This window comes from Pteropus vampyrus, unplaced genomic scaffold, assembly GCF_000151845.1.
Source record: "Pteropus vampyrus isolate Shadow unplaced genomic scaffold, Pvam_2.0 Scaffold2, whole genome shotgun sequence".
NCBI classification, from domain to species: domain Eukaryota; kingdom Metazoa; phylum Chordata; class Mammalia; order Chiroptera; family Pteropodidae; genus Pteropus; species Pteropus vampyrus.
Window position 1 is genome coordinate 6,560,268 of NW_011888783.1, and position 15,496 is coordinate 6,575,763.

At 34.6% G+C, this 15,496-nt stretch overlaps 2 pseudogenes; one reads left to right on the plus strand and one right to left on the minus strand.

Annotated features, from left to right (window-relative positions):
• Positions 1 to 4,754: 4,754 nt before the first annotated feature.
• Positions 4,755 to 4,873, minus strand: LOC111739364 (annotated as a pseudogene).
• Positions 4,874 to 13,008: 8,135 nt separating this feature from the next.
• On the plus strand, positions 13,009 to 13,127 carry LOC111739576 (annotated as a pseudogene).
• The last annotated feature ends 2,369 nt before the right edge of the window (positions 13,128 to 15,496 follow it).

Below are 15,496 nucleotides of genomic sequence, written 5' to 3' on the forward strand. Positions count from 1 at the left end.
CCCCAGAGTAGTTAGGGTGATTATTGATAGCTCCCATGAAACGAAGTCACCTGTTTTCATTCAACTATCTTTCTCCCACACTAAGCCGAATAATGATGTCCACTGAGGATAAACTGACTCACATCCATGAACATCGGGAATTAAAGGGGGAAATAGCGATAGGCAATATATTTATAGTTTCAAAACAGTAAGAAATCAATCATTTGTGGCCTTCAGATCAAACATGTACTAGAAAAAATTAGTTACAAAGTTAAGAAGTTTCAGATAAATGTTGGGAAAAATGTGGAAATATCTTAGTTTCCTTATTTAAAGAACGAGACATAGATAACATCACTTGACATTTCAAAAACAAAAATGCAACCTTTTTTTTTTTAATGGGTTTAACTTAAATAGACTATTGCTTAATAGAAATATTTAGTATCCAGGAAACTTCTTTTGATTTTCCCCCTCAGGACTGAATAGGTCGAGAAGCCAAATAAAATGTGTTCTGTCCTTTATCTCCAGCTTAATTCATAGGTAACATTTCATCATTTGAATATCTCCTTTTTCTACGATATGCATTCAGTTTGCTCATTTTACTTACACAATCTGGCTTTAAAATTTTTCATCTTTTTTTTTTTTTAATACTATGAGGCTTGAAGTTCATTCAAATTGAAAAGACCATCTTGATCACTTTTGCACAAAACTCCTAAGACAACTTTCATACCTGGGAATATAAAAACAAGCACTGGAATTCTGTGCTTGAAGGGAGCAGAGCATCTGTGCAGGAAGCTTCTGTAAGGTAAGCACCTGTACTGGTCTCCACGAGCCTTATAAATATGCCACACTAGCTACTTCCTCTGTGCCTCTGCTCCTGAGGTTTTTTTTTTTTTTTTCTCAACCTGGAATACTATTCTTTCACCTGCTCTTCTATCCCAGGTTCACCCAAACTTCAGCATTCAGCTCAAGACTCTTCTCCAAGAAGTGTTACATGGCTTCGTTTTCTCCCTTCACTTAAAAATGGCTGCTTTTGTAAGTCTAATATACTCATAACTTAGCATTTAATTACTGTCTTTATTTCCTGGTGGTTTTGACAGCATTTGAATATATTCTATTTGACATTAATTCTTGATATTTTTCGGCATCTTAGTATTTTTCCCCTTGTGAAATGATCAGTTACTTAAAAATAGGAACTATGTTTTCTTAATTTATGTATTCCCCTATAACGTTAGATAGAATGTTGAATTTATATTTCAAAAAATCACAAAGAACTTGTTGATAGATTGTCTATAAATTCCATGAGAGAAGTGAACGTGTTAATCTTTCCCCCTCCCATACACACACGATTTCTCTGAGGTATACAAATAGAATTGTAATAAACATGTTGGCCTTATCCATTAGTAAATGTACAGTGCCAACCACAGTTCTTATTGAATAGTAGGAACCCAAGAAATATTTGTTGAAGGACAAATGAATTAATGTATGAACAAAAAAGCAATTGTTACTTTTATAAATTGAACACATGGAGGTAATAACTCAATAAATATTCTTGTACAAATAAATGAATACGTGCTTTTCAAGTAGAAAAGCCCAAGAATATCTAGTAGATTCATTCATTTTATAACTGGTAAAGAAACAGAATTAAATTACTAACTTCATCTAGAATAGTGTTTCTAAGCTTTTGTAGCAGTTTTCATTCTTTCTTGCAATTTGGGAATAAGGTTTGCGGTTTAAGAAGGAAATAAAAATTATTCATGCATAGTAAGAAACATCCTGTGCACTCCTGGAGTTCTCTGCATCTCAGTGTGAAAAAGCACTGTGCCTTCAAATAGGAACTCTTTACTTCAAGCACATGCCTGGTAGTTTTCAGAATTTCTCTTCAAATGATTATCTGTTATAAAAATGAAAAAAAAATATATATGACTATCATTTCATTGAAAATAATTAAAGATTACAGCATCCTCTTACATTATAACTACTAAAGGCTTGAAGTGTTGATGTGTGCTCTGATGTGTGCTAGAAATAGATCACGTTTCTCAGTACAACACTTACACCACAAGAAAAATCCATGTTTTGAAGAGAGTAACGCTGTCTAAGTTACTCGTCTATCACTGAAAAGTCAAATGAGAGGCTTAGATAGTGAAAGCAAAATATCTGTGGTATATTCAGAACTAGCAAACATTTTAAAATATAATCAAAAAAACAAAATTTTTAAAAATCAGTTTTATTTATGTCATGAGTCATAAAAGAAATCACCAGGGGCATAATTTAAAATGTTTCTGGCATTGATACATGATTGCTAATACTTTCTTCCTTCTAATTATTTTGTGTAAATGTAGCCTTGCTGTAACTAGAGATTATAAACCAAAACCTCTAATTGTTTTTTCTTCATATTTATAATAAATATAAATATCCATAACCAGAAGACCTTTAAAAATTATAGTCTACATAGTTACACATAGATTTATTTTCCTTGGGAAAAATGGCAAGAAAATGTGTTATTAATGACAAAACACACCATTTATATATACATATATATGTATAGTTTCTGAAATTCTTTTCCTTAGATACATGCTTTAATTCTATGGTTTAATAATATGTCATCAAAATGATTATTGAAATATTTTCTTCAGTGATAAAAATAATCTCCATGTCTCAAAAAGACATAGCTCAATATCTATCTACTAAATACAATTTTTCAGAAGCACTTTTAATATCAGGAACATAAGAAGGTGATCTTATAACAGCATTATATACTAATAAATATTATTACTTAAATTATATAACTTAGCACACATTACATTAGCATATACTTTTCATGCCCTATTATATAAGGAGCTGTAAAAATCTGATTTTTAATACAAATAAAACATATATTTATTCACATGCCTATTGCACTGTGTCTTTCCACTTACAGGAATACTCCACTTAACTGGTCATATTAAAGAATATGTTAATCATTCATTTATCCATCAAATGTTTATTACATCCTCACTATATGCCCAACGCTTCAATTGGGGCTTGAATTACCAACAGAAATCAGATGATCCCTGCCAAAAACCTACAGTTTAATTAGACAAATAAATAAATAATATATTAGCTGACATTTATTAAGGGGCATATTTTACTATATGCCAAGTGTTCTATTAAAATGCTTTATATGTATTATGCCTCTTCATAATAATATAATTACAACTGCATATGGGTAATTTTACCCATTTTACAAATGAGAACAATAAGTGTGGTGATGTTAAAATACTCTCCCTTCAAGAGGTGGAGCCTAATTCCTCACCTCTTGAGTGTGAGCTGGATTTCTTGAATTGCTTTCAATGAATAAAATAAAGAGGAAGTGTCTGTACAACTTGGTTGATTATATCAAAAAAAGCACTATGGCTTCTTTTTGCTCTCTCTTGGTTGGGTAGCCAGCTGCCACATTATGAGAACATACAAGTTGCCCTATGGAGAGGCCACCGTGGGCTTCCTTCCTGAGACCTCTTTCCAACAGCATGTAAGTCATCTTCGATGTAGATCCTTCTACCCAGTCAGACCTTCATATGATAGCAGCCTCCGCCAAAATCTAACCTCAGAGAAACCTTGAGCTAGAAACTATCCATCTAAGCTGCTCTTCAATTACTGACTCACAGAAACTGTGAGATAAAAATGTTTGTTACTTTGAGCCAATGAATCTAGGGGATAATTTGTGATTCAGTGATAGATAACTAATCCAATGAATTTAGAGAAATTACGTAATTTGCTGAGGTCACAGAGCTAGTAACTAATAGAGATGCATCGGCTAGTCTGCTATAACTAAAGAGACCATATAATTTATTGAGCAACTGGGTCACTTTAAAGAGTAATAGGGATATTGATAATAATTATATTGGTACAACAGCTATGCTCTGAAACTATCTAGGGCAAACTGAGACATAGGATCACTATAACTACAGGCTCTGCTCTTTACTGCTACACAATTCTGTTTCCTATATAAATAAATGCAGGCAATGTGACCAGTCCAATGGTGGAAGTATAGCACAGGGAACGGATAAGCCACCTGCTCTGACAGAGACTGGAGCTACTATCCAATATTCATTGTCTCCTTTCTGTTTGGTAATAAAACCCTATATTTCATGGTGGCAAACATACATCTAGCTTGAAAAAAAACAACCCTATATATCCTTGTTCCCTTATAGATGACCAAAAGATGTCAGTAGATGTTTGTCAGGTAGAGCTACTTAAAAAGCTCTTAGAAGGGAGCTAGCTTAACAATCAGGTCCCTTTTTCCTCTGCAATTGCTTTATTGCTGATATCTGGGATATGGATGTGATTGTTGGTGCTTCAGTAGCCTCTCTTGATAATTGAGGTCATTATCTAAGAATTACAGGGCTGAAAGTCTGAGTTTCTGATAACCATGGACCCATCCATTATTCCTGTCTTGGACTGTAAACCTGCAGACTACATTATCTGAGAGAAGAATATGCCTCTTTGTTTAAGCAGATATTACTAGGGTTTTCAGTTATACTTTAACTAAACTAATCCTGATACACCCAATTAATTCCTCAAAAAATAGATTCCTCAAATATTTGAATTCTTACTCTATTTTGATAGAAATTATTCTAGATATATTGCCACTCTTCCTACTTTTTTAAAATTATTATTATTATTATTATTATTATTATTATTATTATTATTTTATGTTTTATGCGAGGCAACCCATGGTTGACCTCACAGATTGCAAAGACCTTGTTAGCTTACAATTCCTTACTTTTTATTTTTTACACCTACAGTACCTGGTCTTCCTAGGTGGTCTCCCATCCAAGTACTAACCAGGCCCAACCCTGCTTAGCTTCTGAGATCAGACGAGATCGAGCTTGTTCGGGGTAGCATGGCCATAGTCTTTTCCTACTTTTTAAGTAGCTGAAAAGGAAGAATTGTCTGAGAGTTTTCTTGATGATACAAAGTTTTTATTGTTTATAGGAAGTAAAGTTGTTTTGCTTTTTAGTGCCTAATAGAGTTTTATATGTCCTATGAAAGCTCACTCAATTGCTGATATTAATAAAGGAAGTATGAATTAAGTTCTTGTGAGCAGTACTATTTTAGATGGGTTGGTACCTTCACCAATTTTGTCCCTTTTAAATGATTCACTTAGGGGTTTTTCTAAAGTCTCTAGTCTTACTTCCTCTAAAAACTTCAAGACTAATTAAAGATTTCCACCTTTCAGTCATTATGGAAATACGCCAGGGGATTTTCATGAAATGTTAAATATTTGGACTTGAAATGATTATATTAGAAAATGATTATATTAACTAAGTGGTTAGATAGAGAGCTCTTAATCACATAATTGCATTAGGTTTAGCTCATAGAAACATAAAAGAGTTAAATAAAAGGTTTGGTTCATGTTTGGCATTTTTGTGAAGAATAAAGATATTTCTACAGTCATTTTTCTTTTGAGGTTTGAAAAAATAATTACCGTTATGGAGATTGTTTAATTAATGCTCTTCTTTAGCCATAAGTGAGATTCTTTAAGAAGCTGAGTTAATTTTTTATTCTATTTCAAGTTAGTTACTCTATTTTAGTTTAGAATATCTTTATCATTAACAAAATTTTTAAATAGTTACTGTAATAAAATGCTCCCTATGGAGAGAATAAGTCTTCCCATATATCTAAACAATCTAGAATAACTATATGGAAGAAAACTTCAAGGACAACCTAACAATTATGTCTGGCCCAAAATGCAATAGAAAATGACATTCATTAAAAAGAATTCAAGCTAAGATTGAATGATCATTTGATAGATCAGTGTTGTTGAATGGAACTTTCCGTCATGATAGACATATTCTGTACTTTATACTGCCCCAAATACTTGAATTAGGCACATATGATCATTGAGCAATTGAAATGTGGCTAGTATAAAAAATAAAATTTAAGATTAAATTTAATTTTAATAGCCACATGTGGCTAGTAGCTCTTAAATTGGACAGTACAATTATAAATGGTATTCATACAGAGCTGAGAAAATTGGATTTGATGGATTCTAAAGGCTCTTCCAACTTAATATTGCCATAGCTGCAAAAATAAATGGTTAAAATTTATTTCCTCTCCATTTTTCTACACCATTCTGCACCAAATTTCTTGTTTCTGATTTCTAGAATTAATTCATTCATTAGGTTAGTCATCACAGAACTATTATGTGCCAAGTGCAATGGAAAAAAACAATCTGCTCTGGTATCAACATTTCTAACCTTCTTGATTTTTTTTTTTTACTGCCTACAGTAGCTCTTCCTTTCTGGGACATCTCTCTCATCTTCAAATGTGACAAGTAGTGGGCTGTGGAGACCATACTTAAATGCCGCGACTTCCATATTCACCAGAGAGCTCTCTGCTTAGAAGGAGCAAAGCCACAGGAATTGATGGAGCAGTAAGTGTTCTGAATCAGATTCGAGTTGATCTTAAAGTAAATAATGCAATATTAGTCATACAACTGAGATAGGCATTTGGTGAGCTGTAAGTAATTCCCACGATTGCCAGTATATTTCCCGACGTTTCCAAAGATTCCCTAAGGGGCTTCGGCCTACGTGAGTTTTCCGTCTCACTAGCACCTCGTTTTCACATCTGGTCTATTCACTTGACCCTGCACATATCCTCTCTCAACCCAAACACTGAACGTGGACCCTTGTCCATTGATTCCACAAAGCAACCCAAACGTAAAGCAGTTGCACGCAGCAGAATTCTCTAGAAAGTTTGAGGGCAACGGCAAGGGGGCTATGTTCCAATGGGATATGCTTTTTAAAGCTGTCAGCATTCCTACCATGGGAACTTCTCCTGCCTGCGTCTCCTCCTCGGACTCTTGCCTCCCATCATGTTGTTCGCACCCACCTCCACTAGACTCTCTTTTTTCTCTTATTTTCAGGCCCTGGCTTTTTCAGACCACATTTAGGACTTACATTGCCAGAGTCAATTTTTCAAATAAAAATCTAAGTTAAAAAATTTTTGTACCCTAAACCAAATTCTGGCTCAAGATTCTTAAACACAATTTTCTTTTTTTCATATAACTATAATGCCATATAATTACATATTAATGCAAGAAAAATGAGTTTCAAAGAAAACTTGGCCAAGATTTTAAAAATAATAAGAAGTATTATGGGGACTAGAAGACCAGGCTCTTGCAAAGCATTTATCTTTCTATTATATTATAGTCATAAATAATATGAGTTAAGTAAGATTTTTAAACATGTCTGATAATTTCACAATCACTTGAAATATTGTCCCCAATGGGAAATATTTCATGAGCACTAGAAAAATGACATGACAAACAAATGGAAAACAAATCACTTAAAAATAAAACTGTATGGATTTAAAAATTGATGTATACACACACACACACACACACACACACAGAGCATGTACTTTGGCTTTATGATATTTCACATGGAGATATTAATTAACAATTCAGCCATATTGTGAGGATACAATATTACACAGAGGAAATTGAAAATTTAAATTTAGAAATGATAATTTTTTTTCTTGGAGTTGAGTCAGAGAAGCAAGTAGATAATAATAATTGTTTTGACAAAATTATGCCTTGTCACCTACAATACCTTTCAATGATGCCAGAGGTAGATTCATCTATGCTTTCATTGAGTTAAAACCTTTAGACTCAATACTGCATCTAAGATACCGTGGCATTATAACAGATCCTACAGAGCCTTCAAGAATAAAGTATTTTATCAAGACTCAATTGCAAGTGACAATAATTCAACTCATGTTAACTAAAGCAAAAAGAGAATAGATTGGTTCATGCAACCAGGAAGCCCAGGGTTGGCTCTGGCTTTAAACACAATGCAATTTCCAGGGAATGAAGACAAATCCCCATCCCTGAACCTCCCTCCATCTTTTTTCCCCACTCTTCCTTTCCCAGCTGTACTTCCTTCTCTGTCTCAGTCTTACCCTCTCCTACTGCTTCCAGCTCTCAGTTGACCAGGGAAAATAGTTACCTACAATCTGAAGCTGTGTCTTAGTTTAGCAATTCCATCCTAGCTGAAAAAGCTGCCCTGCTCCTAAATCAGTACATCAATTGCAGGCAATGATTCTTATTGGCTCTATAGTAATTGCTCACCCCTGAACCAAATACTGTATTCAGAGGAGTGAGATATTATGATTGACCATACCTAGGTCAGATGGTCACTCCTGTGGTGAAGATGTGGCACAAAACTGTAGTAGATAGGATGTTCTTAACCACTCAGGATGAAGGAAAGGTGATTCTGCAAAAAAAAAAAAAAAAAAAAGGATGCAGTGAGGCATACAACATGTTATATATTATATATATATAATTATATATATAATTATATATACATCTAATTATACACACATAATATATAATATATGTCCACTGTGGATTGATAAGTAACATGTGTTGTCCTCAAGGAGATTTTCCCATATAAATCTTAATACTTATGTAGGGAGAGAAATATCCCCACATGTGCCCAAATTTTTTAATTTCAGTGTTACTCAGTTATCTTGATTACGCAACATTTAAATACCACTCTCCCCCGATTCTTTCTTATTGTTAGGTAAACCTGGTTTTGTTAGTTTTAAACTGTGAAAATTATTTAGTCATCGGTGTTATATTTTTGTGGTCAAAACGCTTAAAACTATTCTCTGTACAATAAATTATAAATTATCTTTTTATATTGTGAAAGCTGCCAATCTAACAAGCCATTTCCTCAGTTAACCCTAGTTTTGCGGCTGTGATGGTTTGAAAATTGTTTCTTGGCTTCACCACACTTTGGTTGCTACTATATTTAGAGACAATTTACTTTAGCTTTGACAGAAAAACTTATCATTATTTTTATAGAAATTTTACTGGCTAGAAAGCATAATTTGAGTTATTTTCTACACATGCTGTCTTGGTATATAGAAAGAAATTTAAAAATCTGATGTTTGCATCACATTTTTTTATTAACAATAGGATGAAATCCAAGTTTTCGTTGAATTAGGCCACTGAGATTTGTGAGTTAATTTGATATTGTAATATATTCTAGCCAATCCTGACAAATACAGATGTGTTAAATTGCATAATTTATAAACAAAATGATTCTCACCATAATTATGCAAATACTATATTCCTTTACTACAATATGTATAATTTATATTCTAGGCAAAAACACATCTATATTTGTGTGATTTCTCTAAGAGTGACAGTTAATTCCACCTTTTTTCCAAGACAAAGGGGGAAAAAAATCATAATTTGGCGAGTGTCAGAGAATCTTCAAGCCCCTAAAAGCCAGGAAGGATCTTCTATGCCAACTCTCTGTAGAGACCTATGACTTTTTTCTTTCTCTTTATTTCAGCAACAAAATTTCACAAATAGCTTCTGAGAGGCGACATTTCTGAGTAGAAGTTATAATATTATACTAGAAATTGCAGTTTTTAGCACAAGTGATTTAGCTTCACTGTGGCAAAGAATATGCAGGACCAAACATCACCAAATGTCCCGGGGAGATAGTAGTTGTTGAGGGGTTTCTGGTTATCATTACCTCCTGAGTGCAAAACAGAACCATGAGAAGACTGATTTTTCACCTACCACTGAGAAAGCCATCTCAAACTAAAATAACACTTGTTTGATAATCAATCTTTCTCTTCAGTTAAATAACATTTCCTTCATGCTTTAACTCATTGTTTTTCAAATATTTCTTGGTAGTGCAACCCTCTCTTCAGATGGCATCTCAGAAGAATTCACATATATAAGACAGATAAAAGCAGGATCCAGAAGTTCCAAAGGTCTCCACCCAGTACTACCAAAGTCAAGGCTTTAAACACTTCAAACCAGTTTAGTTTTATGATGCATCTATCGTGGGGATAATGAAAGCATACATATAAGTAAAATCTCATCGTTTCTCTCAAGCAGATTCACCTTCATTTTTCTATAGTGATTTTAGAATATTCACTTGCAGTTCATATTGTTCTCCAAATAAACCTCCCTGAACATCTACCTTCCCTATTCTCCCGTCTCCTCCTTTCACAGTGCTCAAAAAATCTGCACATTCTTTTTTGCGCCTGCATCAACTCTGCTGCATTTTTTATCCATTAACCACTTCAAGACTTTAGCCCACATCAATGTTATTCAAAATCCCCCAACAAATCTTGTTTCTCCAGGAGGCCTGTACGACTACTGCTCCCCCAATTAATCCGTATTGGGCAAATGGAGAAGAATAAAAATCACCTTTTAATTACTATTTTATAAGTAAAAACAATAAAAGTTTAAAAAAATTATTTTTTCTCTCTCTTTTCACACAAACATTAAAAAAACAGAGGTTCTACAATATAATATATATACAACATACTGTTGAACTCTACACTTGAAATTTATTTGATTTTATTAATCAATGTCACTCCAATAATTTTTAATTAAAAAAAGGGGAGGAAAAAACAGAGGTTCTATCTACACCTGAACATGGCATATGGCGATACAAATGTGCACAGTACAACTCCAGGAGCGCCATGGGCAAGTGTGACACACTTTATGTGGCTATTTGCCTCAGGCCTACTCTGTGCTAAAGGAAATCTCACTAGGAAGTGTTTCTCAAAGAATTGTCTGAGAATCACCTCCTTCTGGGGTCCTTGTGTGAAAAGTGTGATCCCAAGCCAGACTTACTAAAATCAGAATTTCTGAGGTAGGGCCCTGGGATCTGCCTTCTTAACAATTTCTTTTGAGGAGTTTTAGTTTCCTATTGCTAAGTAACAATCATTCCCTGGGCCCCCAAATCTAGTGGCTTAAAGCAATGATTTATTATTTGTCATGTTTCTATGTGGGTTGACTAGCAGTTTCTCCTGGGCTCCCTCGGCCAGCATCATTCTGGTAGAGGCATGGCTAGGCTGCAAGGTCCAAAATGGCCTCATTCACATACTTGTCAGCTGCTGCTGGCTGTCAGTGGAGTGCCTCAGTTCTCCTTTTCACGGCTTCTCATCTTCTACAAAATCAAGAGTGACTTCCTTACATGGCATTCCCGAGGCAGTATTTCAAGAAGGCAAAGCTAGAAGCCGCACACTCTCCTAAGGCCTAGGTTTTACTTGCACATCATCATTTTTGCCACATTGTATTGGTCAAAACACGTTACAAGGTCAGACTAGGTTCAAAGTATGAGAACAGACTCCATGTCTTGATGGAGTCAGCTGCAAAACATTTGTGTGTGTATTCCCCCACACACCACAGTGTATTGCTAAGTATATGTTAGGTGTTCAATACTTTTAGCCTTCATCATCATGTCTGCAGGGATTGAAGTGGTGATGAAACTTCTCGAATATGGTATCCGTAGGTTTTGCTTTTAAATGGAAGTTTCTTTTCATATTTGTTAGAAACAAGTTAGTTTGTTTTCAGGTCCTGAAACTATGATTATCAGTGTCATGACTCATTAAATATACGAGTCCAACGTCAACAGAAAAGATTCAGAAGCTCACGAAAAGAGTAGGTAGCTACACTTCCATTTTCAATCTACTCAAAAGCAACTATGCAATTATATTTTTAAAAATATAGCAGGATTGCATAGTTTTCACGACTATTTTATTCAGATTTTTCTGATCAAAATTTTTCCAAGTAAAAAAAGTCAGAATTGGCTAAGTAAATTTAGTTTCCTCTTCTAATATAGTTGCTCCTTCAGTGATTTGATAACAGCAAGAGATCTTATTTGAAAATGGTAAAATGGTGGGATAGAATAAAGAGGGATTGAAAGCAAATCTGAAGAGTTATGTACAGATTATAAAATCAAACAATCATTCTAGGAGGAAGGACTGAGATATCAGATTTGCCTATAGTTACAAAGCCTGTTGTTAATCAGTGACAAAGGGAAGGTGGCCGTCAAAACCATACCCACATCTCTGCTCCAAGAATTTCCCACTTTATATGCAAACTACATACAATATTGAGAAAACGGATCTAAAATATATTCTTGGAAAGTAGCCTCTGATGGGGCTTAAATAGCAGCAATTCTTAAGAAAAATACCAGGTTCTGAGTGCAACAGTGGAACAAATTAAGAAAATGTCTTTTTAATCAACTAATAGAAAACATGTGATTACAAGCCCTTGCATTTGCCTGCTGCCTCAAGTTAGTGTTTTAAATATACTGTGCTCTACTTAATATTTGCTTTGAAAATTTTTTTCTTTTGGTTTAGGCTAAAGGAAAAGTTTGCCAAGGTTTATGCCTCCCTGAGTCAGCAAGTAAATTTCCCATTACTCTCCCGTTGGATGACTCACCGGCCCTGCTTAAGAGAGTCAGAGAGTTCTGGCTGTCTGGGCAGGATGAGAAACAATATCACAGTCAATCAGTCTAGACAGCATGAGGGGCAGCGACTTGGCCATTTATGGTATCATTTCCCTTTTTTGTAATGGGAGAGCCTAGAGAGCAAGGAGACACTCCTGGGAATATATGCAGGGTTTCCAGATTTAGCAAATAAAAACACAGGATGCAGGGTTAAATTTGGATTTCAGATAAACGATGAATACTTATTTAGTATGTGCGTGTTTCATGCAATATTTATGACACATTACTAAAAAAAATAATAATTATCATTTATTGGAAATTTAGATTTAACTAAGCATCCTATATTATCTGGCAACCTTACACATATGGATCTCACTTCAAATTATCCACTTTTTATTACTCTGCAGAATGTCGAGATGAAAGTCTGTTTTCCTGAGTTTCAGAGAACAAAAGTAGAGATTTTTTTTATGATCTTTTATTATCATGTAATTGCCATCTAAAATCAAAGAAAGAAAAAATTATCAGCTACAAGAATTCTTTAGAGTAGTGCTTCCCAGACTTTGATATGCATATAAACCACATGGAGATTTGGCAAAATTCAGATTCTAATTCAGCAGCCTGAGGTGGAGACTGACATTCTGCATTTCTAACAAGCTCCCAGCTGACAGCAATGCTGTTGGTCCATGGACCACACTTTAGTAACAAGGTTTGCAGTGTTTCTCAAACTTTGCTGCATATTAGAATCACCTGGGGAGCTTTTAAATTTCCTGATGCCTTCTATGGCCATGCTACCCTGAACAAGCCCAATCCCATCTGAACTCAAAAGCTAAGCAGGGTCGGGCCTAGTTAGTACTTGGATGGGAGACAACCTAGGAAGACCAGGTGCTGTAGGTGTAAAAAAAAAAATAAAAAATAAGGGATTGTAAATTGACAAGGTCCTTGCAATCTGTGAGGTCAACCGAAGGTTAAAAAATAAATAAATAAATAAAAATATAAAACGCATTAAAAAATAAATAAATAAAAATAATAATAAATTTTCATCTATATTAAATCTGAAATGCTGGGAGTGGGAGCCAGGAATGAGTATTTTTTAAAGCACTTCAGGTACTTCTAGTGTGCAGCCAATGTTGAGAACATTTGTTTTTGACGAATCCAGTTTGGTGCTGGTTAATGTTTATTATCACCTGGCTGGGTGGCAAAACCTTTAAAAAGCAAAAGTGGCTTGGTAGTTATTATATATTAACTGTAAATCTTGAGAGACTGAACTGTGAAGGATTTGTCGCCATGGTCTTTGCAATGTGTCTACTTTCAGTTACGCTTTCTAAGCAACTGAGAAAAGCAATAGATTTTATTATTTTAACTGTTAGATCACTAAATATTTTACAAATTTGGAGATTTTATATTTGTAACATACATTTTTTTCATGAGTCTAAAATAATTTATTTCTCTTAATGTTTCTAATGGAAACCAAACAGCCGCCACCTCAGAGGCAGTCCAGCTTGGGTAAAGACTGGAATTTATTATCTGTTACTCTTTGTGAGGCTTGGCTAGAATCAAGGAATGTGACCTAGGAGGAAAATCAAATCTTTAAGTTCTTATTTTCACATAAAGATGTATCAATGAAGATAAAAGTGTGCCTTCCAAGATACTGGTAAGAATGTATATGACACATACTTATCGAAGAAACAGACAGATATTGACTTAAAATTAGCTGTAGGAAACTTCCACAAAAGCCTTGTTTTTTAATCAAAAACCTTCCTCTTTTTTCTTCTAATTTTATTACTGTAGTCATCAATTTTATTACCATCTTCCTTAAATCACAATCTTTTATGCAGAATTCTTCACCATGAAGAATGCTATCCCACAGAATATTTTTTTCTTTTTATTTATCCTTTTTTTATTCACTTCATTATGCATCTTCATCTCTTCTCTCATTCATGCCTAGCCTATACCATCCATCACTCCTCTGCTCAATTCCCACCTTGTGCCCAAACATTCTAGAAACTGGGACTAGATCATTTATGTGACTTGCTTCCTTCACCAACTCCAGCATTAGTTACCGTGCCCTGGGCAACAACCTTAAGAAGCCCAAACATGCCCCTGACCCTGGGTGGCCCCATCAGCAGGTTGAAAGGCTGCCAAATTGAAAAGCTGGCTCAAAAGAGGTACAACCAGACCAGAGGGTGGGTGGCAAATTACTGTGCAAACATTTAACTACGGGTTCCAAGTTAGCTGGGGAGGGGGATTTGGGGGGTGGGGGCGCAAAGTAGAAAGTGGCTCTCAGGCAGCAGAAGACTCCCATGATAAGGAGGAAGTGAACTGATCTCTCTTGCATGCAAAGTAGCTACCTAAAAGTGTTTTGTTTTAAATAATGGTATTTTACTCATCCTGCCACGAGAGACTTATACACATTTTCCTAAAACTTAGTCCACAATACAGCAATGCAGTGTACAATATGATAACAAACAGTAGCTAAGCTAATATATATTAAACACTATGTGTTTTTATATGCATTAGACCTTAAACCTTTGTAACCACTCCAAGTACTGTTGCTACTTGCATTTTAAAGATGAGGAAACTGGAGCTTAGAAAACTGTGACTTGCCCGTGGTCACACAGATAAATGAATAGTAAAGCCAGGATGTGAATCCCAACAAATCAAGGTAGAGGAGAAACCCTGAGTATAGTTTAACTACCATGCATTTGAATGTATCCAGGGCCTCCGCTATGCTACACTACCTTTTATAGTACTTATAGGGAATAACAAGATCCTGAAGGACCTTAATTTTAAATATTAATGATAGTAAATACATTAACTGTAGTAGTTTTCTCCCAACTGAACCAGTGGTTAAAGAGGTTATTTAAAGTGTTATGTAAGTGAATCACAGTAAGAATTTTATTCACTTTTCCATTTTCTTTCAGTCATTCTGATTATAATAAAAGTCAGATTCAGATTGGTGCTGATTTGTGTTAACATTCCTACTCACATTTGCTAATCTTCCTCTTTGACTGAAAGGGACAGGCCTTGGACTAGGGATCTTCAGCAGACAACAATATCTACTGAAAATTGTTTTAAATTCATTTGTTTTAAATTCATTTCTAAGGTTACCTTCTATTTATGGCAAATGATTCTATTTTGTTTTGTTATGTTTTCCATTTATGGCAGGACTATCTATCTTCTTAAAATAAAATTTAAATACATTTTTTTAAAAGTACATAGTAAAGTTGATATATAGATACGTCAAAAATCATGCAAGTTAGGGT